Source organism: Fukomys damarensis, unplaced genomic scaffold (genome assembly GCF_012274545.1).
Source record: "Fukomys damarensis isolate Sample0158 unplaced genomic scaffold, DMR_v1.0_HiC HiC_scaffold_28, whole genome shotgun sequence".
NCBI classification, from domain to species: Eukaryota; Metazoa; Chordata; class Mammalia; order Rodentia; family Bathyergidae; genus Fukomys; species Fukomys damarensis.
This window is the reverse complement of record NW_022900940.1, coordinates 33891708-33907143: the sequence shown is the minus strand read 5'-3', so window position 1 is coordinate 33907143 and position 15436 is coordinate 33891708. Positions and strand designations below refer to the sequence as shown.

Sequence of the window (15436 nt, the reverse complement as noted above, 5' to 3'; positions counted from 1 at the left end):
AACCTGCCCAGCCCTCTGAGGCGGCCCTGTGATAATTACTTCAGGGACAATAAAGGAAAGAATGACGTTTTGCTCTTTAAAATGTTCATCAGATATTTTCTTCTTTGGTAATATGATAACCCAATTTCATCTTACCCTTAAAACAACAAATATTCCAAATTGATCTAAATACTCTAGAATGTCTTCTCTTTAAAAGTCATTCTGAATTCTTTTGGGGGAAAAGATGAAACAGTGGAAGGGATTTTGAAGCAATTTCTAGTAATTCTAGCTTCTTGTAGCTATAGATTTTTAGGACTACTGAAAAGTAGGTCTTAGCTCACTGATTGGCTAGAATCTGTTTAGCTCTCCTTTCCAGAAAACAAAACAAAACAAAACAAAAAAAGACTCCCTTTGAGGCAAATATTTAGCTTCTGTTTATGCAAACTTGGTCATCTTAAAAGCACAATTGAAGCCTTTTAAGGCAGAAAAGACTGAGTAGTCATAGAAAAGCCAAATTGCCATGCCTTTTCATCACGCATTTTTAAAGCTCAGCACCTTCCAATTAAAGGTGAGCTGCTTCACTTGGGCCACTACAAGCACACAGCCATCAAAGGTTTTCCTGAGTAATTAGTAATGTGAATGCAGCCATCACATTCTGAGATGTGTACATATCAATCCAAGCAGAGGGGAAATCGTGTAATTAATTTTGAAGCTGTTATGATGTTTCAATTGATTTGGATCAGAAAAAGGAGAACAATTAAGAAGAATCAGAAAACAATATCCCTTTTAGTATTCTAAAGGGAAGAGAAAAATTAAATAGGAGTTTAATTGAAAATTCTGCTTTATATGAGGGAAGTGGAAGGTTGTGTGGAGAGGAATTCTGACTTACTCCAGGAGCACTAATATTAGACCAGCATCTTAGACAATAAGAGTCCAAATTCTAGTGATCACCAGCCTTCAGCAGAATGGGAAGATCCGATCAGAACCCAAAATGTTAAAATTGTTTCAGGTATTCACTTAACTCAAAATTCTTTTTCAAATAGCAGTGCTGTAGAAGTACGTATTGGAAAAATATTACTCATCATAATTCCCAGTACAAAGTAGCAAATATTTGCCATTATTAGTCATTACATGACTTTTTATGGGCAACTTTACTTTCCTTATGTGACCCTTTGACTATGAAGTTGGAATAGACATGAATGTCTTCATAGCCTGGATCCCTGTGAAAATACTATAACTTATTTGCTTAAGAGAGAAAGCATATTTGTATGTTTCCAGGCTAATTATACAGGGTAAAAGTTTTAAAAATTAATACCTTTCATATTTTTCAGTATAATATTGCTTATGATGTCTAAGAACTACATGGCCATAAAATTTGCATTGTCACTATATATATTTATCACTCATTACTTAATTATATATTAAGGGTCAACTCTGTTATAGTATTACTTCCTGTTGCTGCTTCTTTTATCCTTACTAGGAAAAAAGTTAGGATTTCCTATATCTACATAATTCTCTTATGTGTATATGTTTTTTCAGGAAAACCACCTGTATTATGCAGGAACCCCAAAACACACTGTCACGAGTTTTATCTTGATGTCTTCCTAAAGCCTTATGCCCTCGTAGGCTTTTCAGAGGTTGCTGGGTCTTGTGTGTATGATACAAGGAGTAAGGCTGTGTGATATCAGGTTTGTTCACTAATTGGTTTATCATAGCTCTGGGTGTAGATAATAGGAAGGCCAACTCTGGGTGTGGATGACACCACCCAAAGGCTTGTAACCAGTTTGGATAAAAGCAGAAGGGAGGCTCATTTCTGCTGTCGCTGCTTGCTGCCTTCTGCTTGCTACACCAGGGACTGTTTCTCCTGTGTGATGTCCCCTGCCATGCCTTCCTGCTTTGGAACCAGCTGACTGTGGGTTGGAACCTTGAAAACTGTGAGCTGACATGAACATTTCTTCCTTTAACTTTGAGTGTCAGGTATTTTATCTCAGCAATGAGAAAAGTAACCAGGACACACATGTTCTTTAGAACGCTACCTTAAGAATGAAAACAGACAAGAAATACTATCAGCCATAAGACATAAGACCTACTGTTTAATAGTTTGGTTAAAAAATACTGACATGTCTGTGAATTGTGGCAGAATGTTTATCTTAAAATAGACTCAAGTTGGTATCCAGTATATTTTGCTTGAATTGTATAATTAATTTTTTTCTGGCAAATACATTTGTATGACCTGAAATCTCCGTGTGAGCCAATTTGCTAGAGTGAAGTTTTGCTAATCATCTAAGAAAAGTAGAATCAAAACAGATGGATGAAAAGTTCTATTTTATGGAAACAGTCATTTCTGGACCTGTGGCCAGAATTCTGTATTTGTGTGTGTGTGTGTGTGTGTGTGTGTGTGTGTGTGTTTGGCACTTCTTAGCTTTGTTGAATTTAAGGCATTTGCTATTTTGTGAGAGATCACCTCATAAAGGCCAGACAAGATGATGAGGTGCCTTTGTCCTTTAATTTTTATTTGCAAAGTTCAGCACATGGTGAAGCAGTAGGCTCTGGTTAATAGTTAATGTAGGAAACAACTTGTTAAAATATGCAAAATTATATCTACTTCATTACCATCCACTAGAATGTGTAGGTAAACTCTAAGTGAATGGAGAATGTTGCCTGACACTCTGTCCTTCCTTGGGTCTTTGTCATTCTTTCATTTTCTCCCTTTAATGCCAAAGAAGCAGTCAGATGAGAAGAGTTTGTGGTGTATCCCGGGGGATTTCACATACTCTTCCCAGCCAACTCTGACTGCACGATGGAGAGGACCCAGACAAACAAAAGCTACTCCACATATGCAAACAAGAGTTGCTTGACATATTTAGTGAAACTTTAACCATTTTCGTACTTTTGTTTCATCCAGTTAGCCCCTTTTTCTTTCTGTCTGAGAATCCTACTCACACCTTTCCTAGCCACACTACCAAGAGAATTAATTAATTAATTAATTAATTACTGCATGGGTCTCATGCTGTCCTGTAAAACTTGCTCCTTGGACCCTTTCCTCTCTAGAAGGTAGTTCTTAGGAAGATGAAGTTTGCCTTTCAGTCAGGGGATAATAAATCATCAACATGACATAGAGACTAAATTGCAAATACAGTTTCGTGTAGAGAAGAGGGAGTTTGGGTTTCCTTTCATGACATAAAGGAAGAGACATTTGGTTTAAAAAACCAAAGAAACTGGGAAGCCCAAGTATTTTTCCCTCCAATCATCCCTCGCTTCCCTGCTCCTTCTCTGAATTCGTGTGAATGTACTGCAGAGGCCTCATACCTGGTTGGTGAGGCCTCTGTCTCCTAGGCAACTAAACTTTTCAGAGATTACAGGGAAAATGTTTTCTTTAGCCCTGGAGCTGTTTTAATACTTTTCAAATGTCAGAAAAAAATATTCTATAGTCCCTCAGGTGCTGGTGTGAATGGGGGCAAGAGATACTATTTACAAACACGTTTAGTAGATTCTTCACCAGGTACAACCTTCAAAACACCAACATACATTTTAAAAATAAAAAGGAATGTTAATAATGTGGAAATTAAACAGAAGACCCCCCCCCACCGTCCGATTACCCCAAAGACCTCTGGTATGGGGTATTCTGATTTCCTCCACATACTCATTGTCAAGGCAATAGAGATGTGCTTTTACAATTGCTGGAGGCAAAAAGGCAAATGAAATTGGGTTACAGGAGTGCTTACAATAATTTTCATCCTGGCTACGCAAAGAAAATGCAGCTTTAAACATTTCTTTATTAATTACCAAATGTTTCATATGCGCCCCTACCTACCAAATACTAGTTTTTGGGGGATTATATTCAATCAATCCTTCCTAAGGACCATTCTCCTTAAATACTGTGATGTGAGGGGTGTTATATTTTTAAAACTCTTCTCTAGTCTTTGGACCCCAAGCCATTCCCCCTTCATCTGGATGAAGAAGAAGGAATTACTGTCTTCTCATGGAAGTGGAGAAATAGATTCTCAGGCTGTTGTTTGGTTTACTAAATCATATAGATTTTTTCCAGAGTTGGGACTGCTGATTAGGGATCATTCCCATCCTTGCCAGTACCTACTGCTGAGGATGCTTCTGGTAGGTCTTAGGATCTCCATTCTTTTCTATTCTGGTCAGAACACAGTGGTTGCCCTCTTTCTGATTTGATATAATCTAGGCATTTCCTGTTATGTGACTATCCTGGAGAGAGAGAAAAGACCTATACTAAAGGCTGAACATCTGCTTTGAGGTCCTAAACTGTAGACCTCTTTTCTTGCCATAGTGCTTTAGTCAGAACCTGAGATCCATGTGCCCCAAGACCCATGTGGACTCGTACAAGTCTAATCCATGCCTCTGAGGATCAAATCTGACTCAGGATAAACTCTAACTCTACTTCTATTTACACCATCGCACAGTAACAAGACACCTTTCCCATGGTTCACCCCAGAATCCCAACATGAATGAGGCTAAGTGTTCCCTGATGTCTGTGTTTATCACACATACTTTTAACTGTATTTGTGATATGTACCTGTCCCCAGATCCACCACCTACTCTTATAGACAGACAAACAGGAAGCAGTTCTTATCCCATTCTTCTACCTTTTGGCCTCTAAACACAATACCATATGTCTTACAGGAGCAAGATTCTTTTTAGTTTCCTCTTTTTTGTCTGTCTTGGCCTTTGTCTACATCACATTTTTCTCAAACCGCTTCTCTGTTTAAGCTTTAATGGTGGACAAAGTATGGGAAAGTAGGGGAGGTGGTGTAAGCTGGACATTTTCCAATTAAGGGCATAGATCAGAAGGTTTTTCAAATATTACAACTACTGACCATTGTGTTCAAGCAAAATTTTTACCTTGGAGTACCCTAGGAAAGAAAGGCGAATGAAGAGAACAATTGGAGGCCTTAAACTGAGGTAGAGAGAAGAAATATCAGTAAATGGAGAAAAGGACTCCCACCTCATGGTTAAAAAAAGGAAGGGGAGTTCCATAGGACACTGGGTGGGGAAAGGAGACTCAGGGTTTCCTTAGGGATATCTTAGAATATGCTGAACAGAGAATAAATGATAAGGCAGGGAACATAAGGTCAAGGATGAGAGAGACTGGGTTGGACATCAAGTTGGAAGGTAGAGGATAGGACAGATCAGGAAGAAGCAGCAAAGTCGAGAGGAAAAGGACTCTGAGAATAGCAGAGATCATCAAGCAGGTCTAGACATGAGGAGGGATATTCTTTAAAATTAGGTGTGCAGAAGGCATTCTTTTAGTGTAAAACTTTCGGCCCATCTTCCTGGGGTACCTCCTTGACAGAAATAGACAGGACATGCCAAACACCAAAATATCTGTCTTATTGTCAGTGCTGCCTGGGGAGAGGACATTAAAAGAAATTTTTATTACCACAGACTCTTTTGGTCTCATTCAGGGTTCCGTGCAAGCCGGCCCCTGTTTGTTGTCTCAGTGGTGTAGACAAATCCTCCTCATCATCATCAGCTCCACTGGAGCGCCGTGACTAGGGGCAAAGGCATGAATTGATTGATGAATGAAGGTGTTACTCAACGGAGTTCTTAAGGAGTGTAGTTTCTAACCCAACTGAATTTTTAAAAATTGTGTACTCAATTTATTTTCAGTTGAACAAGGAGTTGTTCAGTACCAGGTCATTTAGGTAAATTAGTCAAAAAATTTAAAAAGCAGAAATATTCTAGAAGTGACCTGTTACTTCTAGAAGACACTCCTGTGAGGTTATTACGTTGCCAGGGGAATAATAGCCCATCGTCAATACAGATAATTACTGAAGCACATTGATAGGAAAGGAATCTTAATTAAAGATTCTATTGGAAACATATGTGAACCAATTCAACTTATAGGCCACAGGGCAATAATAACCTTCGTATCTAATACGTTTCTTATTTTTATGAACATTTATTATTTGGAGCAATACAGTATAATTGGGCCAAGCACAGGGGAAAAAACGTATGTATTTGGTCTGTGTTTGAAACAGTCTTTGAATGGGAGCATGGTTGCGGAGTGCAAGGGTACGGAGAGATTCCATGTGACTCAACTCTCAGGACATGATGGAACACAGATACAAAAGTCCTGGCTAAGTCCAGGGGGTGTTCGTGTAGGCACTGTTTGTGCGTTGGCATTCAGGTGTCAGTGCTGACTCATGTTTCTCTTATTACCTGTGTCTTCCCATGCTGAATAGATTCTTCCCCAACTCACTGAATTCCAACAGAAAATAAAAAGGTAGAACTTTAAATACAATATACAAAGAACAGAAGCATTGAAGGAGAATACTAGAATTGCAATTAGGAGTAATAGCATATAAACCCCCGAAAGATGTATAACTTCTTTTTTCCCGCTCCAGTACTGGGAATTAAGCTCGGGTCCTTGTGCTTGTGAGGCAGGTGGAGGCACCACTGAGCTAATCCCCAGGCCTACGATGTACAACTTCTGCTTGCAATAAAATATTAAACCTTGAGATAAGAATGACTGGAATAGAATATACTCTAAATTTTGCCTTATATCAATGTGTCCATGGAATAAGATTTTCTGAATTTTTACTGAGTCTATGTGCTGGAAATGAAGAAAAATAACTTTGTAACTTGAAACCATGATTGGTTGCATAGAATATTTGCTATGTTTTCAGTAAATAGTTTGGATTATGATTTAGATTACTCTTGGGGATTTATTTATTCATAGAACAGAACAGGAGATACACTATAGTTTGTTTTTATATTCTGGTTATTAATTGACAAAAGAAACACTCTATACTGTTTTTTCAGTGTATTCTTTTATATGTCATTAAAAGCATGTTTCAATGTATACATATATAGATACATGCATTATATATAACTTTTTCATAGCATAAGCAGTTCAACTTGTCTGTTAATGACAGTTGGTATCATATATCAACAGAGTATTCTAATTTGCTTTAAAAATGGCAAAATACAGTTGTGAACACAAGACAGCATCCCCTTGAGTTCCTTCAACTGTGGTTCAATTCTTTTTCAGCGTTCATTCCCATTTGGCTGAATTTTACCTTCTTTGTCTTCCTCTGTCCTTTTCCACCTTTGTTGATATTTGGATATTCTTTGTTTAGTTGTTATATTGTTTGCTTTGCCTCAGAGGCCTAGCAGATAGAAGCCATAAGATCTTCATAGTCTAAGCAAGTAATCTTTCCAACAGAGCCTATTGAGTCTTAGTTTGTTTTATGCTACTATAACTGAATAACAGTTTGAGTAATTTATGTAGAACAAGAATCTATTTCTTACCATTTGGGGAGCTGGGAAGTTTAACAGCAATGCACTGATGTGTGGTGAGGCCTTTCTTGTTGTGTGGAAGGTGCAAGGGCAAGAGAGTGCAAACTCCCTCCATCACACCCCTTCAAATGGGACCTGATCCCTTCACAAAGCAGAGCCCCCATGGCCTATGTGCCTTTTGAAGGCCTCACCTCTTAAAACTCATGTTGTCAATACCTGAAATTTGGAGGAGCCACATTCACTTGACAGAATCTTATCCATTATGTGAGAGTTGAGTCTGCCATTACCTAATGTCAGTAGTACAACATTACAAATGGGGAGGGAGGCGCTAGAGAATGAGTCTTCACTGACGGGACCTGGTAGGTAATTCCTTTAGCTGTAGTTAATTAAGAGACATTTGTTATTTGTGGCTAACTTTAACATTATCCATCATGAGATATCCTAATGTCAAACTCTCTTCGACTTTTTTCTGATATCCTTTAATTATTTACTAGAGCAGAGATGTTTTAGGGCATGGAAGGGCGGGTGGGGGAAGAAAGCTGACACATCTGAGCCAGTGAGTAATTTATAATGGAACTAAAATATTCATAAAATGACAACTCGGATACTTCAATTAACACCATCCATTCTATTTCTGTTTCAAATAATAAATTGAAGCTTCTAAATAATATTTGTTTTGCAGTGAATGATGCATTTGTGAACTGAGCAGACAAAATTGAAGTTACTACCTTTGTGCTCAATTGATCTCTGAGTTTTGGAGTAGGAAATGGAACCCCTATTATATATCAGTGTAATTTTAAAAATGGAAATCCTCTTCAGTGGACTCATTTTCTAAGCCAATGATTTTTCAGTTTCTAGGAAGACAAGTCACTAATTTAACTTGGTTACTTGATAATATTTTTATAGTTTGTTAATTTTTTTATTTTTTTGGTTTTTGGAGGGGGAGGGAAGGGTTCAAGTGCCTGTACTTGGCTAAATCATAATCCTTAGTCCACGATGCATGCTTATAAATGGTTCTTCTATGGTACAATTTTGTCTTTGTTTTTGTTTTGTTTTTCTCTTTTTTGGTACTGGGGATCTAATTGGGGTCCTTGTGCTTGCAAGGCAGGCGGCGGAACCACTGAGCTAAATCCCCAGCCCTCTATGGCCCAATTTGATTTAGTTACATAGTCAATTATTTAAAATGTATATTGCATAGCTGCATAAAATTCAAACAAAATAACAGGCAAACCTTGCTAACAACCTACATCTTACTCTTTGCCCTTCCATCAAGTTTTCCTGGTTGGAAGGGAAATCCAAAGTCAGGAAGGACAAATTACTTGACCAAGGTCACAGAGAGGCCAAGAGAAGAGAGGGATTTCACAATATGGCTAAACCTTCTAACCATCAAACATAGGCTTAGAAAAAAATAGCAAAAAAAAAAGGGGGGTTCATAGAAAAGGCAGTGTATGTCATTATCAGTAGATGAATTATCTACTACACAGAGGTAGAAACAAAAATTATTGCAGAACATCTTGTGAGTAACATGCATTTTTTGTAGTCATGTTATCCATATAGGCAAGATACACAGTGCAGGAAAAGACCATAATATATAAAGCCATCTGTACATACAGTGGTTCACTGGTGATATTTCTTAGCTTTCTTAAACCACAGGCTTCATTTATTTCGGCTACACTTTCTATCACTATGTGCCACATATGCTTTGAAAAATTATTCCAAAGTGCCTCCTTTTACATGTCCATCCAGACATTATCTCCCTCAATACAGTCACCTTGGAGAATTTGACACTTGCTCTAATAATGTTGCCAATTTCTGGAAATGTTTTTGGAGCTTCCTTTAATTGGATTTTCACTCAGTGACATTTGCCTAATAAAACCAATATCATTGTTTTAATGTTCCTTCTCCATTCTCCACCATCAGAGTGGTGTCATTCATTATTATACCAGTCAGGATTTTTAGTGGCATACAACAGAAATGGACTCTTACTGATATAAGTAGAAAGGGAATTTTATTGATGGAAAACTAATAATTTATAGAATTTCTAGGAAAGCTGGGTAACTAAGCACTTTTCAACAGGCAACTACTAAGGGAATCTGTGCCTTTATAAGAATAGTCCAAATAATTCTCATCTCCTAGCATTATAAAAGCACAATTAAGCCAGGCCTGGTGACACGCACAGGCAATCCTAGCATTCTAGGAGGCTGAAGCAGGAGAATGATGACAAGTTCCAGCCCAGCTTGGGAGAATAAGTGAGATCCTGTCTTAAAGAAAAACAATATAGATTAAAAGGGCTGGAGATGTAGCTTAATAGGAAGGCTCTAGGTTTAATCTTCAATACTGAAAAAAAGAGGAGGAAGAAGGCAAAACTACAAGAGTGGGTGTCATGGCATCTGCTTTTGATACATCAGCAAGGGACCTTGGCTGCCGACAGTGGCATTTTGTAAGTTGCCACTGCTGCCTCTGAACAGAGATAATTCTTTCCTGATCCACCTTCCTTGGTCTGCCAACTCCAGATGTAAGAACTTGGATGGGTTCATCTGATAGACTCACACTACACGATGGTCCTGTGTCTTTCAGGAGAGCTGGAAAAACAATCATTTGATTTTTGTCATCTTTTTTTTTTAGTAGTCAGTGAATTTTCATAGGGCAGAGGTAGAAAAAGATTAAAAAATATTTGTGTTTTTCATCTGAAGTACAGAGCTGTTTTGTGTAGCTTCCTGGCCAAGTTCTGCAGTTTCCAGTCCACCTTGCATGTAGATGGGGCCATGTAACTAATTCTTAGGAATAGTAAGGAAATGGAAATGTATGTCAATGATGAGGGTAGGATGGTTATAATTTCTTCACTTTCTCTTTTTTCTTCTGTAGGATTTTGTACTGAACACAGCAGCGCCCAAAGACAAAAGGAATTTGGAACTCTGAATCAGAGTGGATGGCTGCATGTAAGTTTCCACTATTATGTGAATGAGAAATAAGCTTTTGACATTTGTGTAGTTTACTTATTACTGTTACTGTCATTTTACATTTTTTCCCTCAGCTTTATCCTCAGTTCTTTTGGGTATTAATTATTGGGCTGGCTTGTGATATAATGGTACTGCTAGGAATTGTTGAAAGCATGAAGTACTTCTGTAGCAGGATGAGAATCAGTTGGTTTTCATTTAAGGATGGAGACCTGGGAAAAGGTTGGTGGCATCTGTCAGACCCAGGCCAAAGGATTGATCACCCTTGTGGAATGCACAAGATGAGTGGCTTGGGCTAGGTTGTGTCCTATGCTGTCTTTAATGCCAATCGTTAGATTTAATTCAGCCAAGACTCAATTCTTAGAATTACCTCGAATCTGCCTAGCATACACTTAACAATCACTCAGTCTCACCTTTCCATACTTTAGTGCTAATAGCAAAGTACTGTGAGACACCTTCACTCGGGCAATATATGAACTAAGTCAGGACTCGGGTTAACCAAAAGAGAGCTTGAATATACATGTCCTAAGGAAAAGGAGATGGTGCTTTTGGCTCCTGAAAAAGACAGTTCACAGAAATAAGACCTAAGCAAGCAACAAACCAGGAAAATGAAAGGATTGTGGAAACAACCCATAGAAAGCATAATAGAAGACTGGGAGAAAAAGAAATCAAAGAGAATTAAAACATTAATAGGACTTAGCTAATAACTACAGTTTTATTGTAGTCCATTCATTTAATGGAATTGTCAAGCTTTAATGCAATACATTTCTTGCTGGGCGTGGTGGCACACACCTGTAATCCCAGCACTCAGGAGGCTGAGGCAGGAGGATCACTGTGAGGTCGAGACCAGCCTGGGCTACATAGTGAATTCCAGGTCAGTGTCAACTACATAGTGAGACAAAAACCACTTAAAAAAAAAAAAAAAAAAAAAAAAAAAAAAAAAGCAAAAACCTCACAAAAAACCAATACATTTCTTATAAGATTTTACTGTTTATTTTTGTAAAATGGTAATTTACTGTGTATTATTATAAATAGTAATGCACCGATGTTTAGTTTAAGGCAAGCTTGCTACTTGTGCTGGTGGATTCTGGTGTACCGTTTTCTCCCTGATGTAACATTAATCACTAACATCAAACACCAGTATCACTGATCTAAAACTCCTTCGTCACTGGATGAGTGAGGGAGATTGCTACAACTATCGATTTTTTAAAGTATTTGGGTAGTTAGTGATTGGATGAAGGGAGAAGCTATGGAAAGTGGAAAAGACTCAAAGGGGCTGTGCACGTTCTGTATGAGCTACCTGGAAATCCCCTCTCCCTTCCCAATGTGTATCTACAGCCTGGTTTTTACTTTATTAAATTGCCTAAAGTCCTGCCAGTTAAGAGAATTATTTGAGATTTTTAAGCTCTGTATTTTAAAATGTAGATAATCCGATCATTGACACATTACCATACTATTGATATTTTTAAAAGAGATTCTGGGGTCTTGGGGTGTAGCTCAGCAGAGGAGGGGCGCTTGTCTGGTGCTCGTGAGTTCCATCCCCAGGACCATGAAATGAAAAGAGAAGAGAGACAGGAAGAGTGGCAGAGAGATGGAGAGATACTGAATGATTCTCTGAGAGAAAGGAAGCTTGACAGGGTAGAAACGCGAAAGGAAAAAGCAGGTTAAGGCTCAGGGCGCCGTAGGGATCTGGGTAGGTGTCAGCAGCCCAAGGTTGCATGAAGGGTCTCGGTATCACAGGTGGACTAGGAGTATCAGGACCTAACTGCTGGCTTTGAAAGCTTCTGGAAGTTCATCCTTCTCCCTGGGAAAATGGGAAGATGATGCATTCTGCTGTCTCTGGCTAGTGTTGTACACTTGTTTTCCCAGATTGGTAAATTTAGGTTCCCTGATGGCATCGTCGGCAGAGAAGTTCCTTTATTGAAGTTCTTTTATTGAAGCCAGTCATACAAAAATACACAAGCCAAGGGGAAAAAAAAGAGAGAGAGAATAAAATGGAAACAATGCTCTTTTGTAAATAAGGAGGAGAAGGGGGGGTTGAAGGGAGGGGAGGTAAACGGGGGAAAGAAAAGAAGCAAGATATATCGTGTACAAATTCCCTACGATGAATGTTATCATTATGTATATGTAAAATGTACCAGTGAAAAACAAATTAAAAAAAGAAAAAAAGTTCCTACTCCTTAACACAAATTCAGTCTATAAAACCTTCATTCTCTACCACACATTCTTCTGTAGCACCTTTGTGATACTTTCCTTCACAAGATCTAGAAAATTCTTTTTGTGACATAATTTTTCCATCTAGATTGCTCTGTTTGCACTCCAGCTATCTCCTGGCATGGAGGAGCCTCCCCAAGTTCACAGAACAAGCGTTTTCCCCAAGGAAAAAAAGCCTATTTTTTGTAGAATGTTCTAGACTGTAGAGGATTCTCCCCTTGAATGCTGAATTATAGCATGACCAGTCCTAGTTACTGTTCACTTTTGACAGAGGAAATGAGATTTTTTTTTCCTCTGAGACAATTCTAGTTTAAAAAGTAGTTCCATTTTATTCAGCCTCAGGAGCATGCAAGGAACAGGCTGGTATGCAGCTGTGTCGGGAGAGGTGAACTTTCAAGACACTGACATTTCAGTACTTTTCTTTTGAATAGCAACATCTTGTTATTGGTCTGAGCAAGTCACAGGGTGGCTGAGATTCAGGGAGAAGTAGATTTCATCGCTTGATAAGAAGAGCAAACACACAGTAGTGCTCCATATTTGTTCTGTACACTAGTGTGGAAACAAAGTAATAGTTCCTTGAGAGCCATTATTATAATAGTAGTTAGGCCAGGATGGTCTTTGCCTTGGCGGGGCTAGTTCATATTTGTCAGGTAGTTCTCAGTCTGTTTGCCACCCTCTTCCTGGCTACTGTGACCCCGCCGACCGATCCGTGTCCTGGCCCCCATTTCATCTGAATGCTGCTCTGCAATCACCTCTGTCTTCTCTGGATTGTCAATCTCCCATTTCATCTCTAGGCTAAAACAAGACCTGGTACCTGGTAAAAGTTCGTTCAATGTGATTCAGTAAATGGCTAAGGCTCAAAGAGCTCAGAATTTTCTCCAGTGTCACACAGAAAATAAGTTCAAGCACACTGTATGGGTGGAAAGGCACCTTTTCTCAGGGAAGAAAGACATCATGTTAACTTACTTTTTTATTATAAATGTTACTAGAATGGGATGATTTTTGTATCTTGGCTTTGAAAAACAAACCAGGAAGGGCCACGGATTTAGCTCAGTGGTTCCACTGACTGCCTCACAAGCCTCAGGTCCTGCCTGAGTTCCATCCCCGGTACCAAAACAAGCAAACCAAACCCAGGAAGTAATAGAAGCAGTTGTCCCTCTCACTGTGAAGCTCGTCTGAGATAAATCTGTGAATGGAGAACTGGAATAGAATAGGTCTGAGCAGGTCCAGGTAAGCCTTAGCAGTACCGGGAAACCAGTGACCAATGCATAAACTCAGGCCTAGCGGAGGCCTGCATTGAAACAAGATCCCAAGTGATTCTTATGAACCTCAGGTGTTTAGAGTGTTTTCCTAAGGGCTACTCCTGAGTCTCTTCGTCGGCAGCTCTTGAAGGAGCCCCCACTCTTCCTTTTAGTTGAGATGGTGTTTCTCAATGTATTCTTACAAATTTCTGGCATGCTTTAAGTTTTGCCTTCTCTGATTTTCTTAGGATAAACAGAAGCAAAGCAAATGATATCCGGCTTTTTGCTGAAGTTCCTCGTGGAGCCCTGATGAGGTGTTTGTTACTGAAACATTGTCAGAATGTTTGAGCTATTTTAGGCTTATACTGTACTGTACTTTTAAGATTTAAATAGTAACATAAGAAGAACGTGTATGCAGTGTAGATGAACACTTGTGTTTCCTAGAATTTGTGTTGTTACGTTTTCAACCTTTAAATTTCAAATGGAAGTGTTTTTCATTTTGCTTTTTTTTTCCCCCTTTAAATGTAGAGTAAAAAAAAGAGTGAGGCAGGAGAGTGTATCTGTAATAACCAAAGGACAAAAACATAACCACAGCTTTGGGAAAGTGTGGAAAGAGATACAGAGTTTGTCTGAATTTAACTATTATTTTATGAAGTAATCAGAAGTAATCATTTTCCATGTAATAAACATAATCCAAATCAAGAGTTTCAGGTGATAATCCATTAAGTATAGTTATTCTTATATTATCTTATATTACTGTTATTGTTTAAATAAAAAAGATAGATATCACCATGAAGTCAGAGGTTTATTAGAAACACTAAATGGGTTGGTTTGTAGGGGTGTGTGTGTGTGTGTGTGTGTGTGTGCGTGTGTGTGTGTGCACATACTTGCATTCCTGTTTATAGGATGAGTTTTTTGGGGAGAAATTCTTTGTGAAAAAATTCTTCAGGAGCTCCATCGGACTGAAAAGATTTGGGTTTTCTAAGGTATAAAAGTTCCTATCTCTTAGTGGGAATTCCAGAGTTAGGGACTGTCCCTCACTCACCCAAAGACCTTGCTCATTTAACGTGTGCGTGTGTGCACATACTTGCATTCCTGTTTATAGGATGAGTTTTTTGGGGAGAAATTCTTTGTGAAAAAATTCTTCAGGAGCTCCATCGGACTGAAAAGATTTGGGTTTTCTAAGGTAGGAAAGTTCCTATCTCTTAGTGGGAATTCCAGAGTTAGGGACTGTCCCTCACTCACCCAAAGACCTTGCTCATTTAACAGGGATATTGAAAGTGTCATCAAAGCCTGAACAACCTCCCTATTTGCATATCTTTCTCAGTGGTATTTTCCCAGCTTGCTGGAGTTTTCTGCAGGTTGAGCAGCTCAGTTACTCAACTTGTTAAGGGGTAAGTGACACAGGGAGCTAGCACCTAGTTTGGAAAGGGCCAAAGTCAGAATAAAAGAGCTAGGACCAGCAGCTGGATATCTGCCCCGTTTCTACTACTGGTCAAATAGTCCTCAAAATCCAGATAATCTAGAACAGCAGTTCTCAAACTTGAGCCTCAATCTGATCACAAGTTATCTGAAGTTTGATTTATTGACAGTTCTAATGAAGACCAAGACAAACTATTGTGTACCATTCTTTATCAGGGTGGATAGGCACGTACAAGGGACCTAACTTACTGTATCTCAATTTCCTTATCTGCCAAATGAGACAATAATATCTAACTCAGAGGGGTTTTGTGCAGATGAAATGAAATTTATACTGTTTGCATTAGTCATTTTCCC

At 38.7% G+C, this 15436-nt stretch overlaps 1 long non-coding RNA gene across 1 annotated transcript in view; it reads left to right on the top strand.

Annotated features, from left to right (window-relative positions):
* LOC104854313 overlaps positions 1-13961 on the top strand; it is a 136401-nt gene extending 122440 nt beyond the window's left edge. Inside the window, exons 6-7 of the long non-coding RNA XR_778051.1 lie at positions 10114-10187; positions 13909-13961. This is a non-coding gene — a long non-coding RNA (uncharacterized LOC104854313). The remainder of the gene's footprint in view (positions 1-10113; positions 10188-13908) is intronic.
* The last annotated feature ends 1475 nt before the right edge of the window (positions 13962-15436 follow it).